General features: G+C 35.3%; 1 protein-coding gene across 1 annotated transcript in view; it reads right to left on the reverse strand.

The window, feature by feature from the left end:
- LOC140166536 (lipoxygenase homology domain-containing protein 1-like) overlaps positions 1–22,631 on the reverse strand; it is a 107,389-nt gene that overhangs the window by 62,483 nt on the left and 22,275 nt on the right. The window lies entirely within an intron of this gene.

The following is a 22,631-nucleotide window of genomic DNA, read 5'->3' on the forward strand; positions in this document are numbered from 1 at the left end:
TCCAAGCCTGATAAATGCAAGTAAATAAGATAAATATTGGCAATCAAAATTTTGGTGCACTATACATTGGTTCGTTTCAAGTTCGGTAGTGACATCAATGCTTTCTTGCAGTTACGCCGCAAGTGCGCAAGCGCTCCGTCAAATCGCCATTGTACTTATGTGTGTGTATACTCTCTGCATGATTAACTTTATGTGTGCAAATTGATACGACAGCATTCAAGCTTTGACTTACATTTGGCGGACACGCGTGTGAAAAAAATATTTAGGGGTGAAAACAGTCAAAATTCTTCATGCTTAAATGTTTCTAGGGGTAAAATGTCACATATTTTCAGATTTTGGCACTTAAAACCCCTTATTTTTCACTAATTTTGAGAAAAATTCATTTTTGGTCCAATTTTGGCGAAAATTGCCGTTTGGGGTGACAAAATTTTGACTTGCTAATTTCCTGTGAGTGTATGAACATGAAAACTACTGAGTAGTGCCTAAATTTTTATGCTAATTATGTGACAAAGGTACATTTGTGATATTCAAATCATTAAATGGGATAAATCTGTTTCTTTATTTTTGTAACAGGGTTAGAAAGTTGGGGGTCAGGGTGACAATTGATTTGGGAAAAAATGCAATTTTCGCCTAATTTTGAGCTTGAAAAAGCCATAACTCCTAAATGGTATGAGCTATTGAGATGCTTTTTGTGTCTTTTTGTTCAGTATTTCACTAGCTAAATAGTGGTATAAAACTTGACTGGGTTAAATGAACTGACAAAAATTAAATTAGTAATATGTTACCCCTACTCCTAACATTTTGGCGGGTGTGAAAAAAATAAAGGCCTTCGCAAAAAAAATAAGTCCTTCAAAACTGTGAGGTTTAAGGCTAAACAAATATAAACTTGCTATAGCCAAGACCTCCCTCTAGAGCAAGTTTATATTTGTTTAGCCCTGAGAGTCCCAGTTTTGAAGGACTTATTTTTTTGCGCCAATTTTCGCTCAAATTTGAGGACTTTGGGCAGAAATATGCCTGTACAGTGCTATGGGGAAAATTTTCAAGTTGACAATTATGCATTTTTATGTCAGATTCAGTTTCTACACAAAATTTCACCCCAGAAAATGTTCCTTTAAGTAGGATATCTTTCACTTTAAGTTCCCACCATTCTGTCCGCCAAACGTAAGTCAAAGCTTGAACGCTGTCTTACTGCAACCAGAGAAATATGCATGTACGTCACTACCAAACTTGAGGTGGACCAAAGAATAACAGCATACATTTTTGATTCCTTTACACAAATTAGACACAAATTTAGATCATGCACCAGATACAACTTTTCCACAAGTGAAAGTCTTACAGCTTAAAACACAAGGACATTTGATACTTAAATTTTGACACTTTTTTTAATTAAAACATTGATTTTCTCAGTGTTCACGTTACATTAACTGAAACTCAGTTCCCTTCCAGGGATGCTTATGCATTGTGGTCTATATATTTTAAAGGGGAAGGGTCCTTTTCACTAAAAAAGGTTTCGATATGAAGAATTTCACAATCCAGTCACAACTTCACATTGTGTGTGTCTCTGTATCAGTTGCAGGCATGCTTTGATCTTATTTTCTCTACTATACTTCCCCCAACTAATTTTCAACTTGTAAACATATGCTTACCAGTGGCAGCGTCAGGATTTTGTTCTTATTTTGACTGGCGGGCAAGCTAGATAAGGTTAGCAAAGGGGGAATCCCCATCCTCCCTTGGTGCTACCACTGTGCTTACCCCATTCATGCTGCTTAACTTGCTTTCCCCAGTTTTGACCTACTCCAACACAAATAAATGTGTTGTTTTTTTCAGTTTATTTATCAATTTTTTCCCTACTTAAATCCAATAGAGATAAATTTCATAAAATCATTTTGTGTTTGTGATACTCATTTTGGCCAAGAACTTGAACCATCATGCTATAAATAAATTTATTAAATAGCCCAATGCTTGAACCAACGCTGCATGGAAATAACTTGCGCCCATGTTTGTCTGTTGATACGTTGTCATGGAGAATGTCATACATTATTTACTGGTTTATACTTGGCTTGCACACTTATTAGCAACCCATTGATTTTATGTTAATTGTGATCATTTCCAAACACATATAGCATGAACCAGTTGACCTGGCAACAATCGATTTTTACATCACCCTGGTAACATGTACCTATTCGAAAATAAGCCATTGAAAACTACCGAGTGAACATATCAACCTTCAAGCTTTTAGCAATATTTTTACATACAGTGTTCAGTCAGAAAGAATAGTTGCTTAGCAAAGACACACCCAGTGGCGTAACCAGTGGGGTGGCGGAGAACAAGCTGCCCCCGGACACTAAAAACTGGGAAGAAGAGCAAAAATTGGGAAGGTGAAAAGGGGGGAAGGAGAGAAAAAGAGGAAAAAAAAAAGGGGAAGGAGAAGAGAAAAAAGGGAAAAAGAGGGAAGAAGAGAAAGGGGAAAGAAGAAAAGAAAAAAGAGGGAAAAAAGGGGAAGGAGAAGAGAAAAAGGGAAGGGAGAAGAGAAAAGGGAAAGAAAGAGGGAATTTGAAATTGGTACTCTGAAACACTGATTTTTAGCTTCTAATATGCCAAAAACCAGGAGCTTCAGGGGCTCTGCCCCTGATTCCCTTGGGCTTTGCCCCTGGACCCCACCATGGCCCCTAAGGCGGGCCGCTCGCGACTTTTGGTCAACAATTGGGAAATTTTTCAATCTTGCCCCCCCCGGAAGGTCAGGTCTGGTTACGCCCCTGGACACACCTATAATATAGTACAATATTGGCAATTTCAATTTGTACATGGTGGATTTGTGGTCTTCCAAGTATGGAATTTGAATTAAAGTTGGTAAGCTATTTATTTAAAGTGAGAGTTTAATTCTTAAGGGTGTTTTGTAGTATTTTGTAATCATGTTAATTAATACCATGTTTGCTATAAATTGATATTTATCATAGAACTTATCATATGAAGAGCTTAGTTTCAAAACCCCTTATATCCACTTCAGAAATTTTGAGAAAACATTAATAAATCATCAAAGAAAATCATTGATATAAGGGGGTCTGCAACAAAAGCAGTTTATGGCGGGATGCCTGGGTAGGATGAGCATCACGCTGCTTTTGTTGCAAACCCTCTTATATCAGTGATTTTTTTAGATGATTTTTTGATGTTTTCTCAAAATTGCTCAAGTGGATGTAAGGGGTTTTGAAACAAAGTTCTTCATATATTAAACAATCACACAAGTACTGGTGGGGTATTATTCATCTTTTGTGGAATGGAGAATGTACATTCAATTCAAATAGATTTTTCAGCCCTAAAACAAGACAAACAGGTGTCAATTGGTGAATTCATTGGTGATAGGGTCATTCAGTGATAATAAAAACATTATGAGGGATGAAGCTTGTTAGCAAAAAACACTATTTGGCATAAGAGATCGCACCACAAAATCAGATCCCGCCTATTCATTGAGTCTCGTACTTCCACGGTCTTACTGAAGAAATAATAACCAGTGATTCCATTCGCTGACCATACCTGGTTGATATTAATGGGAAAAAAAGTTTGGAATGAAGGCTGATACACCCATTATTTGTGATAGTTGTGCTCTGTGGATAATTTTCTTACTTTCTCACTATCTGAGCATAAAAAGATGAATTTATCACAAACTTTTGGCAAAATGGTGTTTTGAATGCATGATGACATTTTAACCATGAGAAAATGATGAATTCTTTGATACCTTTTAACACATGATAGAATATGAACTTTACTTGATGGTGATACCATAATTAAGAAACTGACTTTATTATTTACTGTAACAATAATGACCATCTAATCTGCTAAATCTGGATGTTAGATACGATTGTTTGACATCAAAACAAAAAAGAATGGGTCATTACTCATTGGTTGAGACAGATTTAAAACAAAGGCTAATCATAACCACTATTGAGTGTTTTGTAGGAATATTCAGTGAGACATATAATTGTCATGTTTGTCAACTTTATTTTCAGACCCTTGACTTATAATTCAAGATGGCGGCATTTGCAGAGGCTGCTGAGGATGAGCTGTCATGTCCAATATGTTTTGAATTATTTGTGGATCCAAATACACCAAAGACATTGCCTGCTTGTGGTCATGTCAGCTGTGAGGTCTGTCTAAAGAAAATGGTGGCTGAAAAGACTGCAAATAAATGTCCTGAGTGTCGTAAGGAGATTTGTATTCCAAAAGGTGGCGTGACATCATTTCTAACTAACTTCAGATTACGTAATCTGGCTGAAAAGCATGGGCAGAAAGTACCTGAGCCTGTGAACAAACAAATCTGCCCTGACCATGAAGAAAAGATGCATTATTTCTGTACTACCTGTAACATGCCAGTCTGCCAAGTCTGTCTGACTTTGAAACACAAAGGTGATGAACATGTGATTGAAGGCATCAAAGAAATGTATACAAAACAAAAAGGACAAATACAGGCTACCTTCAAAAAAGTGAGCATTACCGAGGGAGAAGATGCACTTCAGCACCTTGCTGGACTTGAAACAAAAGTACAAAATCCTCATACAGCTGTCGAGAAGCAAACAGATGAATGTATTGAGCAGCACATAAAACAACTACGTGAACAGGGGAGTGAGTTAAAACAACTTCAACATGCTACAGACACTAAGCTGGACAAAGTAGATCAGAAATTGGCTGGTGTGAAACAGAAAGGCAGACAGAGTTACCCATCTATGGTCGTTACTTCAGAAAACCATCCCGATTATGATTATATAGTACAGTATACTCATCTGACTGAACAACTGAAACGGATTGATCTCAAAGAGTACAAATCCAAGCATGGTTTTACACCTCATGATGCCACTAAATTTGCTGCAAACCAGTTGGATATGAATGTAGGTTGCATTCTGCCTGTTATGTCAGACAGACCAAGGAAGGTAAAGCTGATACAAACATTGCATGGATTTGAACATGCAATATGTGTGGCACATTCTTCTAATGGACTACTTGCTATTTGTGATGTTGTTGGCAATAAAGTTTGCATTTATCATAAAGTGAATGGGAAATATAAAAAGAAACTGAACCTGAATCTTGATCCTTCAAATTTAGATGCACCATTTAGTGTAGCTATCCATCCTGATGGTAGGTTTATAGTAGCTAGAGTGTCATGCATTGAGATATACTCACCTGAGGGAAACTATCTGAATAATACTGGAATAGCAGCTGCACCAGACAGCGAGATATATGTAGGCAATATCATAACAACCCCAGATGGGAGGATATTAGCAGGGCCCTTGGCAAGATGTGTCATAACAGAATATGATACAACAGGTAATGTTATGAGAACAATGAAAACAAATATACACCCATGGTATATGACTCTCATTTGTGATACCCACATTGCTATGACATATTCTACCCCTGGTAAGGTGAGTGTGATGGATATGGAGACTGGACAGGAAACCCTTAGCATTGATATCCCAGGTGTGCGAGATGTTTGTTATGATGAGAAAACTGACTGTTTATTGATTACAAGGAATGAACCAGTAGGTGAGTCTGGAAAGTGCATTTTCAACACTGGTGTAATAGAGCAGTACAGTTATACCACAGGCAAGTGGGTAGCACGTTTACAACAAGGACTGTATTTTCTTAGAGGGATAACAATAACAGATGATGGAAACTTGTCTGTAGCAAATTTGAAAACTGTAAATATCTACAAACTAGAATAAAGTATAATGCACTGTGATTTATTTGTCTAACACTGAATTCTGAAACAAATTGTTTTAAACTTACTTTTTGCCTGCATGATCTCTGCAATTTTGTTTATTACTTGTGTATTTCATAAAAACTACAGGCATACATATACTGTTTAAAGTGCCTTTAAAATGCATTTTAAATAGTAGTATGCCTAATTCGTACAATGATGGGTTTGTCTCTTCTTCCGTGAATACAATGTCTTTCCTCTGTTGATGTAAAGTTTATGAAAAGCGAGATGGGAAAAAGTTTTTTTTCAGAAATTCTCTAGGGGAATAAAATTGCATTTAACCTGAGTTTAAATATTTTCTGGTGTAGGAAAAATAGATGGGGTACACTTAGCAAAGATCATTTTAAATTTTGAAATGAATTAAATTCCTATCAAAGGGAAAGGCAGACATGCCAACTTTGAAATCCAGATTTCCGTACTCAGAAGAACAAAAATCCGTATTTTGCACCCAAAAACCATATTTTATAAATATGTACCTTTTGCATACCTGCCAATCCCAGAAACCCCAAAAGTAGAACACATAATTGCGAGGGAGCACTTGTGCGACCAACACGTAACAACCAGGGTCTAGGGCCCACCTCACGAATTTGCAATGAAATTTGGCAATACCTAAGAACCATTCCATCAAAGTAATAAATCAATACAGAAAGATGCTTCCTTTACGAGTTATCACTCATTGAAAGTGCTACTTTGCTATATTTTACATGGAAAGCGGCCATCTTAAAGTCATCATGTTTCCTTAATTACATGACTGACCAAGCTGATTTTCGGATATGTGATGCACAGTTGAAAATGAATTATTAAAAGATTTGGTGACCTCAGTCGACCTTTGACCTGCTATGTGACCTTTGACCTCACGAAATTGAATAAAGTATGTAGACCAAACAAATTGATTTATTTCTGGAAACATTGGGTTTTGTTACTTCTAATGTTGTTAGAAGCATGCTTTGTTAAAACTTTCAAGTTCCGAAAATAATTGATCATCATCATCATCATCAGTATATCAGTCGGTAGGCCTAACATTCGATTTTGTTCATGTTTTTCAACAAACAAAAAATTAAAGAATTTAAGGGATCCAAAATGAGCGTTTATTGCGTTTCGACAGTATTTTTGTGGGACATGAGAGCACCTCAGACCTATCGAATTGCATTCTGAATACTGAAGCATGTCTTTCTGATATCAAATAATTTTCTTTCTTTTTTAAATCACCATATAATACAAATTTTATCACAAATTATAAAAATATGATATTTTTCAAATTTTTGATATATAACAGTCCTCAAGTAAATTATATAAATCTAATGATATATTCTTAAAGTGTATGTAGCTGGGAGGAAAAGCCGACGGTCAATTGAAAATTTTGACCTTTCATATTAAAGATTATTATGGAATTATGGTATTATGGAATGTTATTTGAAAGATATTAAATCAAGTCAACTCACTAATGCAATTCAAAAAGAAACTCAAAGAAGACCTGAAATTGTAGCACTACTAATTCTGCAGCTCATATATGTCAAATGTTTTTAAATACTTCGGTTTCTCTTTCAATTATTTTTAATTACAAAAACTTGGTTTTCATGCTGTATAATATTTATATAATGTATTTTAATGCTGTGTAATATATTTATGTAAGCTCAATTTTTAATGGTTTTTAATAATGTATATTCTACGTGTATTCAATGCTTTTATATGTTTGTCTTAGGGCCCTACTGAAAATCAACATTGTAATATTTGTTGAGTAGGTTACCCTGTTTAAATATGGTTAATAAATAAATAAATAAATAAAGATATGGATTTTTTTTTCCAAAAAGACCTAATTTTTTTGGTATTTTGGAAAAAAAATCCATATCTTCAATCTGAAAGGTCAAAATTTTCAATTAATCGCGGCATTTCATCCCACCTACATACACTTTAAGTATAAATCATCAGATTTATAAAGTTTACTTCGAGTACTGTTAAATATCAACTAGATGGACAGCGGTTCTCGGATGTCGAGGTTTTCGACGCAAAGCGTCGACCGTTATGCCTCCACCAAAGGGAGTGATGTGGCACATACTCACAAATTGATACAAAGCTGGGTGACCCTGGATGACCCCAAAATGACCTTCCAAATATTCGGCTCTAAATGTTGACTGTACCCACCAAGTTTCATGTACGTATGACCGTTTTTACTAATTTGACCTCAGATGACCCCTGGTGACCCCAAAATGACCTCCCAAAAATTTGGCTCTAAATGTGACTGTACTCACCAAGTTTCATGCCCATATGATAGTTCAAACTAATTTGACCTCAGATGACCCCTGGTGACCCCAAAATGACCTTCCAAAAATTTGGCTCTAAATGTTGACTGTACCCACCAAGTTTCATTCCCATCGACAGTTTTTACTAACTTGACCTCAGATGACCCCTGGGTGACCCCAAATGACCTTCCAAAAATTCGGCTCTAAATGTTGACTATACCTACCAAGTTTCATGGCCATATGACAGTTTTTGCTAATTTGACCTCAAATGACCCCTGCATGACCTCAGGTGACCTTGACCCACTAACCAATACAAACTTTTTCTGCCTGGGGTCAAGATGCACCCACCCACCAAGTTTGAGGAACATGCGATCCCTAGTCTCTGAGAAAAGAGGTAAATAAGGAAAATGAGCCCCCTGACCTCAAATGACCTTTTACCTCAGTATATGACCTTGAACCTCACCCAAAAAAGAGTAGCCAGAGTTTTTGACCATGACCCACCTATCCTGAAAATATGAAGTCAATCCGCCCATCCATGCCCGAGATATGGCATCCGGACGGAAGGAGCGGAAGCACGGAAGGACGGAAGGACGGACATTGCAAAAACAGTATGCCTCGCGGTGGAGGCATAAAAATATCAATTTTTAATGATTTGCCATAAAATGTGTATCAAATTGCGAATTTCAAAAATCAAAATTATTTGATATCAGAATGACATTCTTCAGTATTCAGAATGCAATTCGATATGTCTGATGTGCTCTAATGTCCCAAAATAAATACTGTCCAAATGTTCATACCCCAGCCCTTAATGCCAATGTCAATTAGATGACTCTACTGGGTAAAGCAGTTGTCTATGCATGGTTAAAGAAAAATATTAAAAATATTAATGTGCCACTGCGTGCACCATTGAGAAAACAAAGTCGGAAAGCATCTTGCAGGCTTATTCTGACCTAAATAGTTAACTAAATACCTCCAGAAGACATAGCATGTGTAGCAGTTAGATGAAGATGCTTAATAAAAAATATAAATGTGCATGAAAAATCCCCAAGTCAGGAGAAAAATCCTCATGTAGCTGTTGAAAAGCAACTAGATGAATGTATTGAGTTGCACATAAAACAACTACGTGAACAGGGGAATGAGTTAAAACAACTTCAACAAGCTAACTGGTCAATGCAGATCAGAAATTGGCTGGTGTAAAACAGAAAGTTGAATCAGCCACACAAAGTTGCCCACCTGCGGTTGTTACTTCAGAAAACCATCCTGATTATGAATATATAGTGCAGTATACTCATCTCACTGAACAACTGAAACGAATTGATCTCAAAGAGTACAAAATAATCCAAACATGGATTCACACCTCATGCACATTCTAAGTTTGCTGCAAACAAGTTGGATATGAAGACAGATATGTCAGACAGACCAAGGAAAGTAAAACTGATACAAACATTGCACAGATTTAAAGAAGTAGCATGTGTGGCACATTCTTCTACTGTATCTGAAGCATAGCAAGAAAGTTAGCATTTATCACAAAGTGAATGGGAAATATAAAAAGAAACTGAATCTAAATCTTGAATCTTCATATTTAGATTGGTTATGTGTAAAAATAAATTGTTGATTGGCGTAACCTGACAGACCCTAAAAAATATGTGTAAAATTGAAACACTGCCACCACAAATTGAAACACCACAGCCAGTACAGGCAATTTGACAGACGTTTAGAATAAGGACTGTGTGAACTGCAAGGGATGACAATGACAGGCGATGCAAACTTGGTTGTAGCAAATAGGAAATCTGTAAATATCTACAAACTTATAAAATATAAGGGCCCTATATAATTATGTGTTAATCTGTAGGAAAAGAAGCATTTTCAAAGTATTTGGTTATGTGCAGAAAAAATCCCCTTAATGACCTTTGACCCCAAATCTGTGTTTACCCCATAGACCCCAACTATAGTCGATGCCGATGACCAAGTCTCATTGCGCTACCATGTAATCTGTAAAGAAGAAGCATTTTTGGTAAAAATCACATTTTAGCCAAAATTACTCATCGTGACATTTGACCCCAAATGGGTCATGTCAAATGTAAAGGCTGGGGTAGTGGAGCTTTTGCCCCAGTTTGATATAAAATTGGATGGTTTGAATCAATACTACAAATTAATTGAATCGAGCTATGAGTTTTAAAATATTGGACCGAGGCGTGAGTCGAGTTGAATATTTTAAAACTCATAGCGAGACCAATTAATTTGTAGTATTGGGTGAAAAAAACCATCCAATTTTATCATTATTATGTTTTCAGAATCTTACATTTAAACTTTTTTCTTCTATTGAGTCAAAATCAAAGTAAAAAAAAAAATTTTTTTTAATAAAAAAAAAATCAAATTTTATTTTTTGCCCGATTTCCAGAATTCCAGAAATTTCCATAACATTTTAAAGACTTGTGACATCCAGGGGTTCATACACCAACATTTGCGACGCTTCGTAGCTCTTCATAACTTCCTAAGTCTAAGATTAAAAATCGATCGTAACTTTCAATGCATTGACATTGTCACACAGTCATAAATTAAGTACCGGTAAAATTATTTTATCGATTGTCTGCGTACTGAACTAAGACCATTTGTAAAGTTACGACTATGGTATTCAGAGAGTCAGATGGACCCCGGATATAAAACAAACTAAAGTGCAGACTTCAGCATGTTCAATTTCACGCAAAACGGTTCCTCAATAATAATTTGGACCAACCATATCACATGAAAATGTCCATCTCATGCATGTCATCATGTTGTAAGCCACATGAAGCTTACATTTTATCTTCCATTTCGATCCAAAACCCTAACGTGTTTGTGCTAATCTCACACCCTGTCATGCCTGTCGAGTGTTCTAAGTAGTCATGGTAGTTCGAAAAAATATATTAACAGGTAGAAATTCTCAGGTTTTGTCAGGAAAATGGATAAATTTGGTTCATTTTCTAACCTGAAAAACGGTGAGGGTGCCGAATTCGGAAGCTGTTCACATTGAGATTTAGGGCTGGTTTCACAACTTACTTTACTATATTGTCACAGAAATTCCACTTAACTACTCTTGTTTATCTTTTTAAACAAGTAAAAAATGCCACAGTGCATTTTGGTGAATGGAATCCTTGGTCAATTCTCTGTCGCTAAGAGAAATTATTTTCAATCACATAATTTGCACACGGTACCAAGGACGATATGATTTATATGATTTATGCAATTTATGGTCCCCATACGAGTGGTCTTTAAGCAAGAGGGTGAAAGTGCATAGGAACAATGCCGGAAACTACGTCACGCTATTGTTCGACTTACACTACATCATTTTTAACCCCTTCCGTTTCCGTTAATACAGCTTTAGTCTCCTCCACCTTCGCAACACGGTACGTGGAGTGACAGCGGAGGAGAATACTAGCTGGTCAGACAATTTAATTCTATCAAGCATATAATACCTGAACAATCACCGTCATTTGATCGATTTACTACAGAATATATTGTATACACAAAATATAATTTTAAAATTGTAAACCTGTTAACTTATATACTTGTGTACTAAAGTATAAGGACACGTGAATAAAATCATGTAGAAGACAAAATGGCCGCTAATCCGCCTATTGTCTAGACTTAAACTACATCTTCCGGTTTGTTACGTAATACTAGGATGCCATGCCCTGCTTTAAGCTAAACGTACACTGGCGGGAATTTAAAATTTAAAATGTTCACGCAAAATATTTGGGTATGAGCATATGAAAAACAGCCCCGGTTTTGAATATTTAAAATAGCGTCCAAGTGTGTAAAAAAATCGGGCTCTTCAGCTCTGTACAAAGTATAGGGACCAAGATTCTGAAAACATAATAATGGTTATAATCGGTCAAATAGTTAGGGAGCTAGAGCCAATTATGTCAAATGTTGACAGAAAGAAAGAAAGAACTAGATATATTGCATCCTCAGAAGGCTGCGAAGTCCAGCTGTGACCTTGAAGTGACCTCTTATGACCTTGAAAAGATTTGGAATACAATTGCCTTTTCGTAAAAAATGTTGGCATTACGTTTGATAACAATCTACCTAATAAAATAATTTGACCTTTGTTGACCTCTGATGACCTTGAAATGACCTCCATTTTGTTTCAAATCATGTTAATATTACATATTCTAATTAAGATTTAAATTGGACGAATTTTTGAATTTGACCTATTTTGACCTTTGGTTGACCTCTGGTGACCTTGAAATGACCTCCATCATATTTTGAATCCTACCGTGATTACATATACTAATTTTCATTTGAATTGGGCAAATTTCAAAATTTTACCCCTTTTGACCCCAAAACAGACCCCTCCCCATGTTCAAGCCAAATCTGGTTATAACCCTATATGCACCCAATGCTACAGTCATTTTGGCATTATTCTGATGATCACAGAACTTAATATGCAGGAAAAAGTAAACTTTAAGGTGATTTTCAGTAATCAACCCTATTTTACCCCTTCATGACCTTGAACTCAAAATCCGTGTTTACCCTATAGACGAATCTGACCGCGCACTCTCGAAAGGGCGCCCTCTTACATCGCCGCCATTACGGGGGCCATTTGTGCAGCATAGCATAGGCAAACAACAACAATACTTTGGATATGCTTCTCTAAGTTCACTTCACTGTCACCATCATCAAATTGCCATGGATGCTTAGGCAGATGATGTTCGAGACTGGCCAAAACTAGAATTTCAAGGTAATTTACTAATGAAATATAAGGGCCCTATATAATTATGTGTTGTAATTATTGGTGTCAAAATGGGTTCTGAAACAACTGGTTTTAAATTTGCTCTTATGTCATGCATGATCTCTGTTATTTTGTTTACATGCAGGTATTTCACATTTGTGACCTGCGCCCACAAAATGAGTGTAAAGTTGCAAGTTTCAAGACATCCCAATTGTTGAGTTGTTGTTCTTTGTTTAAAGACACCTGTGTGTCCTTTGTGAATGCTGTACTCTGTATTCAATTGTGTTTCCTATTCACAAAGGACATACCACTGCCAATACAGGTGTCTTCAAGTAAAGAACATCAACTCAACAATTGGAATGTCTCGTAACTCCCAACTTGCGACTGTACACCCATTTTGAGGTAGCGGGTCACATTTGTAGTTTTAAATGTATTATATGTGACCAGTTCTGATCCAATCAGGCTAAAGTCGGCAATAATGAAACTGAGATATAGGCAAAAAGGAGGAGAAAAAACAATAAAGCATAAGAAAATGGACATGTAAAAGGTTCATAACTTTACAACCAAGTATTCAAGAGACTGGGGATTCAACATCAGTAAGTGTACGTACCGAGCAAGTTAGTAATGGTAGTAACTCAATGTTCAAAATTTCTGACTTTGGCCTGAGTGGATCGGATTGGGTCACATAAAATACTGCAAAGAGCACAATATTTTTGCAGCACATTATTGCAAAAGAACCATCATTTTTTTGCAGTATGTAATTTTCACCAAATTTATACTTTTCTTAAATGTATAGAAAATGAAATATTTGTGGGCATGAAAATTTAGCAAATCCATGTCACTTCCAAAATTCATGAAATTTTTATGCACACAAACATTTCATCCTTTACAGTATACATGTATGCCTATTTTGTATGATGATGGGTTTATCTTACTCCTTGCCTTTGTCAATGTTAAGTTGGAATTTTATGACAAAGTCATCATTCCTTTCAATAATAGTTGTATGGTTTGTTTTTACTTGCAATGTTGTGATCCGATTGTGTATACTGCACCATGAGCATCGTTCTTGATGGACAATAATGCAAAATTCTTATTTGAGTCAATGAATTTGAGTCATTGACAACTTGTGGTTATCATAGAAAATTATCATACACTTATTTCAAAATTCATAAGGGAAAATAAGAACAATAACTATGGGATGGTATTACCAAATGTGTCACATTGTTGTAAGTTTAGAGGGTAAATACATGGTAAAAGCAAAGATCCTAAAAATAAAGATACTTCTTGATAGCAAAGCTGATTTTACAAAAGCAAAATATGTGATGGAATACAGTAAAATGAGGAAGATGTCTTAACAAACTTGAGCCTATATGTGACCCGTTACAGCAAAAGGTACCTTAAGTCGGGAGCTACATATGCCTTATTTTGCTAGTAACAAATGCATTCTAAACCAATCATTAATCCTATTGTTGTAGAGGATAATAAGCTTGTACCTGTCTATAGAACTGTTTGTTATACAGCTCTAGTCTTTATTTGCTAAGGCTAATCCCTGTTCAAGTGGCATGAGTGGTGGGTTACAAAAGCATTGTATTGTATTTGTATAGGTATGTATTAGCCACCCACTAACAATGAGAGGACATTCCTGAACCTCGTTGACTTGTAGATGATTTGAAATGACCGCCACTTCAGATTGTCATTATTGTTTGATATTTTCTGCCAACATTGGGGAAAAAGAGACACTTGTAGCAGCCTACATAAGGTACCTTTCGCTGTAACGGGTCACATATTTCTGAACACCAAATGCATTGTGCAACATCCCATCATATACATGTATATAAAGAAAATAATTTGTAAAGTAAATTGCTATATGAAGTAAACAGGCTTATTTTTTGTTCCAAACAAAGGAAGTAATTATTGTTATACAATTAATGTGGGCTTTCCCAATTTATGAAAATATTTACTAAAAGCTTTGTACTAATATAGTGAACATTCTAAATGTTGCTGCTTAAAATTTAATTTGGATTGTCCCACTTCAGGACCATAAAATAAGTACATGTAGTACATAAATTTCATCTTTTGAGGTTTGAGATCAAGCAAAATGAGTCGTTTGTTGAGCAAAATCAAAATTCAGTTTTCAATTACATTATATATGGCATTTTCAGAGCTTTATTTTGATTAAAACTATCACAATTGAAATAAGGTCATTTTACTCTGTCCAAGCTTTGGTGTCTACAGATTACAAGATTCACACATGCACAACATAATTTAGACAATAATATTTAAAAAGTCATTACTTGATTTTACACACCAAAAATTATTTGGCCAATTTTTGACATGCCAAAAATTGAATGTCTAATTATTTGGCCCAAAAAATACTTCCTCCACTTATAACTTATAAACATTATGCTTATCCAGTGGCAGACCCAGGAATTTTGTCTAAAATGTTTGTTTGTTGTTGTTGTCTTTTTAGGGGGGGGGGGAGCAAAATGTCCTAAATATTGGGCATTTTGGTCTACAAATTTGATATTATTCAAATTTCTTATTTTGACTGGGGGAAAGTAGGGTGGCAAAAGGCCAAGTTTTATTTAACATTCCCCCTTGGTACTGCCACTTAGCTGTTACCCCTTCATCCTGCTTAACTTGCTTTCCCCACTTTTGACCTGCCCCAAAACAAATGTGGTTTTTTTTTCAGTTTATATATCACTTTATTTAACTTATCTATATATGCTTGAACCAACACTACTTGGTAATAAGTTGGGCCAATGTTTGTCTGTTGGTATAAATAGACACATATGGATTTCTTGTGTTCACATAAGCGTTCCACATCCAGCCGTACAGATCGGGCACAAAATCACCGTGGAGAGACATAGGAAATTGTCCACCATGTTTCTATTTTGATCACCCTGAACGCTCTGTATGTCCTAAAATGTTTACAGAAACAGAAAAATACAGCTGAAAATCTCCCTTTCTAATGATATATAATTTACATTTAAAAAAAAATATTCAGAACCGTAAATTAATTTATTTTTGCTGAGAATGTGAAGATTCCGGCGCAAAATCGCACTATTATTTCTAGAAATTTGCTCGTCATTTTCGCTGTCGTAACTCGAAAACCATGCACGTAAAAAATATTACAGAAAGCCGAGAATAAAATTTGGCTCTTCCTCTCAATGAAAATATAACTTTCGCTCTGATTGGATAAAAAATAGAACCGTAAACTAAATGATCAAATCAGAAGCTCCGTTTGAAATTCGTTTGGAATTGCCAAACCCCGCGAATTACCATTAGCTCTGTGTGTTTCGTACGCAAGTCGCTGATTGTACCATCATTTTCTCACGTAAGTTTATACCATATTTTCTGTTTTTATCGTAATATAATTTATATGACTGTAACAGGAATTTAATCAAGAATATTTCTGTGTAATTTTTAAGAAAAATATGAAAGTTTAGCATGAAACGAGTCGAATTTACATCGATTGATTTTGTTGTTGTGAAAAATCCATCACTTCGATGCATGGCTTCGGAAGCCCGGCTCATGAGATGGGCGATTGTATTTCACATGCAGGGGTGCCACGTGAACCATGTCGGGCGAAGTGTGGTTTAACAGTAATGCCAGGGGTGATGGTCATCAGGTCAATATGGATGAAAATAATTAAGAAAATATTTAAAGTTGTAAAATAATACAGATTTATTTAATAATTAGGGCCTATGTCATATAGAAATAGTTAAAATAAAATCATAATTTTTTTATACATTAAATATTAATTAGGCCTATAATATTTTTAATATTGATTAATCAAGGCAGGCCTGACATAGCCCGATATTGCATTTTGGGGATCCTAATTTCTTTTTAAATTATTTTTATTATTGTATGAAATTTCAGAAATGGTGGATTGATTTTCATTGTTTTTCTTAATTCAAAACACGTTCGAACTCGAAGTGTGTTTGCAAATTTTAGAAATAATTTTGAGAATATTTTAATATATGGTAATTTATGGGTTTTTTCTTTATGATTTGACAGGTATGCATGCACTGATATCAAAGCCTGGTCGTATAAACTGCATTAATTGGTCTTCTGTTTTCTGTACAATTTTCATCTTTACTCGTACTGGGTAAGTACTTAATATCAACTTGTAAGGCAACACAAAAAAAGCTTTGTCTCTCAAACATGCACTGTGCGTGCCCTGATCTTTTTTTTTTTTTGTCTTTTTTAAAATTAGAAATAAGGTTTTAAAAAAATCCAATCCTGCCTTTTATAACAATGGTGACATCCCGCTATCTCTAAGGTCCGCTATCTCTAAGGTTCGCTATCTCTAAGGTTCGCTATCACTAACGTGTAAAGTCTATGGAGATCAGAATCCGCTATCTCTAATAGAGAAAAGGTTAAGCTATACCTAAAAAAAGGTCCGCTACTTCTAAGGTTCGATATCACTAATTTAGAATAAGGTTCCCTAGTTCTAAGGTTCGATATCACTAATTTAAAATAAGGTTCGCTATCACTAATTTAAAATAAGGTTCGCTATCACTAATTTTGAATAAGGTCCGCTATCACTAATTTATTGAAGGTTCGCTATCTCTAAGGTTCAAGTTATCACTAATTCCAATAAAGGTCCGCTATACCTAAGGTTCGCTATCACTAATTTTGTTTAAGGTTCGCTATCCCTAATTAATTAAGGTTCGAAATCTCTAAGGTTCGTTATCACTAATTTCGATTAAGGTTCGCTATACCTAAGGTTCGTTATCACTAATCTTAAATAAGGTCCACTATCTCTAATTTTTAAATAAGGTCCGCTATCTCTAATTTCAAATAAGGTCCGCTATTTCTAATTTTAAATAAGGACCGCTATAGCAAACCTTATTTAAAATTAGAGATAGCGAACCTTATTTAAAATTAGAGATAGCGAACCTTATTTAAAATTAGAGATAGCGAACCTTATTTGAAATTAGTGATAGCTTAACCTTAGAGATAGCTTAACCTTATAGATAGCGGACCTTATTTAAAATTAGAGATAGCGAACCTTAGGGATACCGGGATTGTTTAAATTAGAGATAGCGGACCTTATTTTAAATTAGTGATAGCGAACCTTAGAGATAGCGAACCTTCAATAAATTAGTGATAGCGGACCTTATTTAAAATTAGAGATAGCGAACCTTATTTAAAATTAGTGATATCGAACCTTAGAAATACCGAACCTTTTTCAAAATTAGTGATATCGAACCTTAGGTATAGCGGACCTATTTCGTAATTAGTGATAACGAACCTTAGCGATAGCGAACCTTAGAGATAGCGAACCTTAGAGATAGCGAACCGTAACCGTTTATTTTTATGTTTGAGAGATAAACTTTTTTTTGCCCAAGATCATGTGCTATAAATTATGTCATAAATTTAATTGGAATATTGAAACATTTTTAATTGTTGTGCATTAAAAAAAGGTATTAAAACAGGAAATCAATACGTACTGAAATTTCTAATTTAAAATAGTATAATATTAACAGGGTTAGCTACCCCGGTCGTTTTTTGTTTTCCTTTTTCGCCACAAATGATTTATTTATATCATTAAAAAAAATGGGAGTATAGGCCTATAATAGCCTATTCCTGTTTCCTAAAAAAGATTGTTCCACAAGCAAGTGCTCTAATTGGATAGTAAAATTGGATTGTAACCCTGAATATTGACTTTATTAAATTATAAACTTTTTTGCAGGAAACATTTAAAACATATTTTATTACATCTTAATTATACTTTTCTTTATAAATTTCTTTATAGGTATGAATTGCAGAAAGAAGCCACGGCTAGACTACAAAGCCATCCATGAAGGCCCTTCACTGCCTGAAGATAGGAACACTTCTGCAACAAAGTGGTCAACAACCAAGCTTTGGCAATTAGTAACCGACCAGAGAGTTTCAGACACTGAAAGTCAAGTTAGAGTCCATTATGTTGGTTTTGACAATTCCTTTGATGAGTGGCGGAATTTAGACGAAATTGTGGACAGACCTGAAGAGCATGAAAATTCTGATGCATTAGCTCTCCTTAAGTCAGACTTGAAAGTTAGAATAAAGGAAAGCCTGAACCTTTCTAGACTCCAAAACTCTGAATATACTTTGAGACTTTCAAAGACCTCCTTGCCTGTGTACAGCCATCAAAGGATAGGCAGATTGGGAACCGTCAAATATACAGGTGCACATACCAGCAACTTGCTAACTTCTTCGCAGATGATCGGTGGTGGATTAGGGTTGGAAATGAGCATGGGGACCATGCATTTGTAGTGGAGGAAACCATTCAATTTTGGCTCTACGAACGTCATTGTTTACCAGAATATGTGAAGATCAATGGTGAACTCAGGAAGAAACTGACACACCGTGGATACATGTTTGTATTCAGGTTTGTCAAAGACATGGGAAATGGACATGAACTAGATGACAAACTCTGTATATAACCTGTATACATTAATTTCCTACATAAAAGACCAGCATAAAAAGTGCAAAATGGGGAAACTTGTATTTTTTTATGTAGTAGCCTTTGTTGGTTTACTCTTTGTAGCACAGGTGTGTCATGTTACAAGCAGCCCGCTTGATGCAGATGACTGGATTTTGACAGTGAATAACTTTGCACTACATGAGCTTGTTATGGAGAGAAGCAACTTGCCCTCGTATGACCAAGCGAAGACCATTTTAGAAGTATTGTTGGAAAAAATAATATTGAGATGACTTTCATTGATGACGTAGGAAAGGTAACTCTTGCCCTAAAAGAAAAACTTAAGCTGTCTGAAAGATGCTTTTAAAAAGCACGTGCAAAAGGGGACATCAACGAGAGAAATTGATCATGAAAATGAAATCATCAGTATACAATCTTAAACTTGGTGGGGTCAAAAAGAAAAATTCAGCATAAACTAGAAAGTGAGCGGAAACGGAGGCGTGTAGCTGAGAACAAGCTGGGAGATATGAAGAGACAGCTAACAGTAATGAAAAAAAGAGTGAAGCAAGCTTATATTACCCTTGGTAGGATAATGAGAAGACGTGTAGGCTTAAAAAGGAACATTCAACGAAAAGGATTATATGGAAGAACATGGCGGCATGTGAAAAAAGCCCAAATGAAAGACCTTGTAACTGGAGTTACTGACTTTCTTCAAAATGAGGGCATCAAAACAAATCATATATCATGTAGTGATGCATTTGGAAATGAGATAAAACTAGGTGGTTGTGCCAGTGAAAACCATCCATTATCAGTTGACAAGGCATTATATATTAAGGATAAAACACACACCGATGACAGAACTTACCAGGAATATGCCATTTCCACTACTGAATTACCGTCATTAGATGCATTGAAGAAACGGGCAAATGAACTAAATAGTCTCTTCAACGTTGAAACACTTCCTGATCAAATTGTGGGATAGGCTTTTCCTGATCAGACAGGTGTTTGTGAGTCACTGGAAAAAAAACTATTACGGCTACTGAACAACATCCCTGAAAGCGCAACAAGTGAAGATGAGCTTGTAATTAAGATCAGTGGTGACGGGACTCGTGTTGGGGCAGTGTATCCAATCACAAATTATGCATTCTGTGTAATCACCAAAAACTGGAAATCGGACGATTTATTGCTTGCTATATCCTCAACACCAGAAAAGTATGAGAATGTGAAAACGTCACTAGCCCATGTCATCAACGAAATCAAAACTCTTACAAAAATAGACTTTGCTGGAAAGACCATCCGTCTTAAATATGTTATTTGCGCAGACCTCAAGTTCACAAATGAAATTCTTGGACTTGGGGCATGTTCCAGTTGTATAGTTGTGCATGGTGTAAGTGCCCGTCAACATCTTTCTCAGGCGTAGATAAAGACCATGAAGCTAGGACAGTAGCAGACATCACAGAAAGATCAAAGAAGAAGAAATCTCGTACACATGAACCATATGCATGTTTGCATGAACCAGTGTTTCTTACCATACCAGTTGACCATTATATACCAGATCCACTCCATTTATATCTTAGGATATCAGATCAGCTCATCCAAAAACTAGTTCAGGCTATTCAAACAAAGGACAACATCACAAAAAATTCAAAAATATTTGACAGGAAAAAATGCACAAACATGGCTAATTTTGAAAGTTTCATCACACAGCAAGGCATTGGATGGCGATTTGATGGTGTGGATCCCAAGTCCGGTTTGATGTTATATCGTGGATTTCGAGGACCAGAACATAAAAAAATTCAGAAACAAATCAAAATTAAAGATATAGTACCTTGGGATCCCAAGCAGCAGCAAATTCAGAAAAAGGACATGACCTCACAAGAATTGTTTGAGTTTGGATTGGACACAAAAGCTTGGGTGAGACAGTATGCTATGGTGTATTTAGCTAAAGACGTCACTGTATATATGCATATATTTGCCAAGCATGTGGACAAGTCAATCATGATACATGGCAATTTGTCATCGTTTTCTCAGCAAAGTTTCGAGAAATTGAATGATCGTGTGAAAACTTGGTATTTTCATTCATCGAACAAGAAGGCTCTCTCTGCTTTAGAACAAATCATGAACAAACAAAACAGGGTTGAATATTTGTCCGCATCGTGCAGTCGTAAGCCACAATATCGTGTAACTTGCAGCTTATGTGGTGAACAAGGTCACAAGAGAACATGCGGCAAATAAGTCTTGAGAACATTGTACATTCATACTGAAACTTATATTGAGAGAGAAAAAAGCAAGCATGATTTTTTTTATGATTTTACAATCATACATATAATATGCCAGTGTGCCTGCTTAAATGAAGCTTAACTTTTGGTCCTTGTTCATAAAATTGGAGACAAAAATGCAATTTAAGAATGCCATGAGTGTTGAAACAGTGAACCAACAAAACATGATGTATTGTAAAGAACTTTAAACAAGTGATCCAAATGTTAAATTTGTAGAAATGTTTTGCTTTTCTCAAATGAAAAGGAGCTGTAAGTATATCATCATAATTATGTTTTGTTTGAATATGATTTGAGTTAAATACATCTTGCCTCTATATTCGGCAATGTGTGTATATGGTTAGGCTTAAAAAATGGTTTGATGGGCGTAACCCGACCGACCTTAAAACTAGACTTTTGCAAAGAAAAATAAATAAATAAAAAATAATTGAATTTAAAAGGAGAAAAAAGTTCCCAGGCCTTTATCAAATGCAATTTACAGCTTCAAAAAGAAAAAAAAGATCCTGACTTAGACCCTATTTTTTTTATGTTACGCCAATCAAATATTTTTTAGGCCTTTAATACCAGTCAGTTTGTGTACCAGGTATCATTTTTCTTAACATGGTCTTTTAAAATCATTTTTAATATTAGATGTTGATAATCTGTATCATTGTTTATAAAGAAGATCAGCCCCAGCCATGCCATTTAATTTTCTTTATATCAATGTAACCATTTATAGCATGACAAAAATTGCTGGGCCTATGATGTTTTCTATTCAGAAATATCAGTAATACTATGAATCAGTCTGTTGACTTTGAACCTGCCTGCAAAATGCTTAATTTTTTTCTTTCAAATTTAAACTTTTAAGTCAAAAATAAAATATCAAAATGGAATAAATTCAGCAATTCACTAAACATTGATACAGCTTCAATGTAATATAAATGTTGATATTTATCCTGTAAATATGTATCTTGTATTATTAGTATTGACAATAACAAAATTATGTGTATTCAAATTGAAAAAGGGTTATAACATGTCCATCAGTGTACAAAATACAAATAAGATGACATTAGTTTGGTCAAATTGCTAAAAATGTGAACAATTTATCAATTCCATTTCAGAGTTTCAAAAGCTACATTAAGCATATTAATATTTGGCTTAAATTTTGTTCCATTTTTAAATAATTACTAATCATTTTTAAAGCATTGAATTCTGATTGCCATATTGCTCAAAAACTTTGGTAAAAGTTACATTTCCATGC

This window comes from Amphiura filiformis, chromosome 12 (genome assembly GCF_039555335.1).
Source record: "Amphiura filiformis chromosome 12, Afil_fr2py, whole genome shotgun sequence".
NCBI classification, from domain to species: domain Eukaryota; kingdom Metazoa; phylum Echinodermata; class Ophiuroidea; order Amphilepidida; family Amphiuridae; genus Amphiura; species Amphiura filiformis.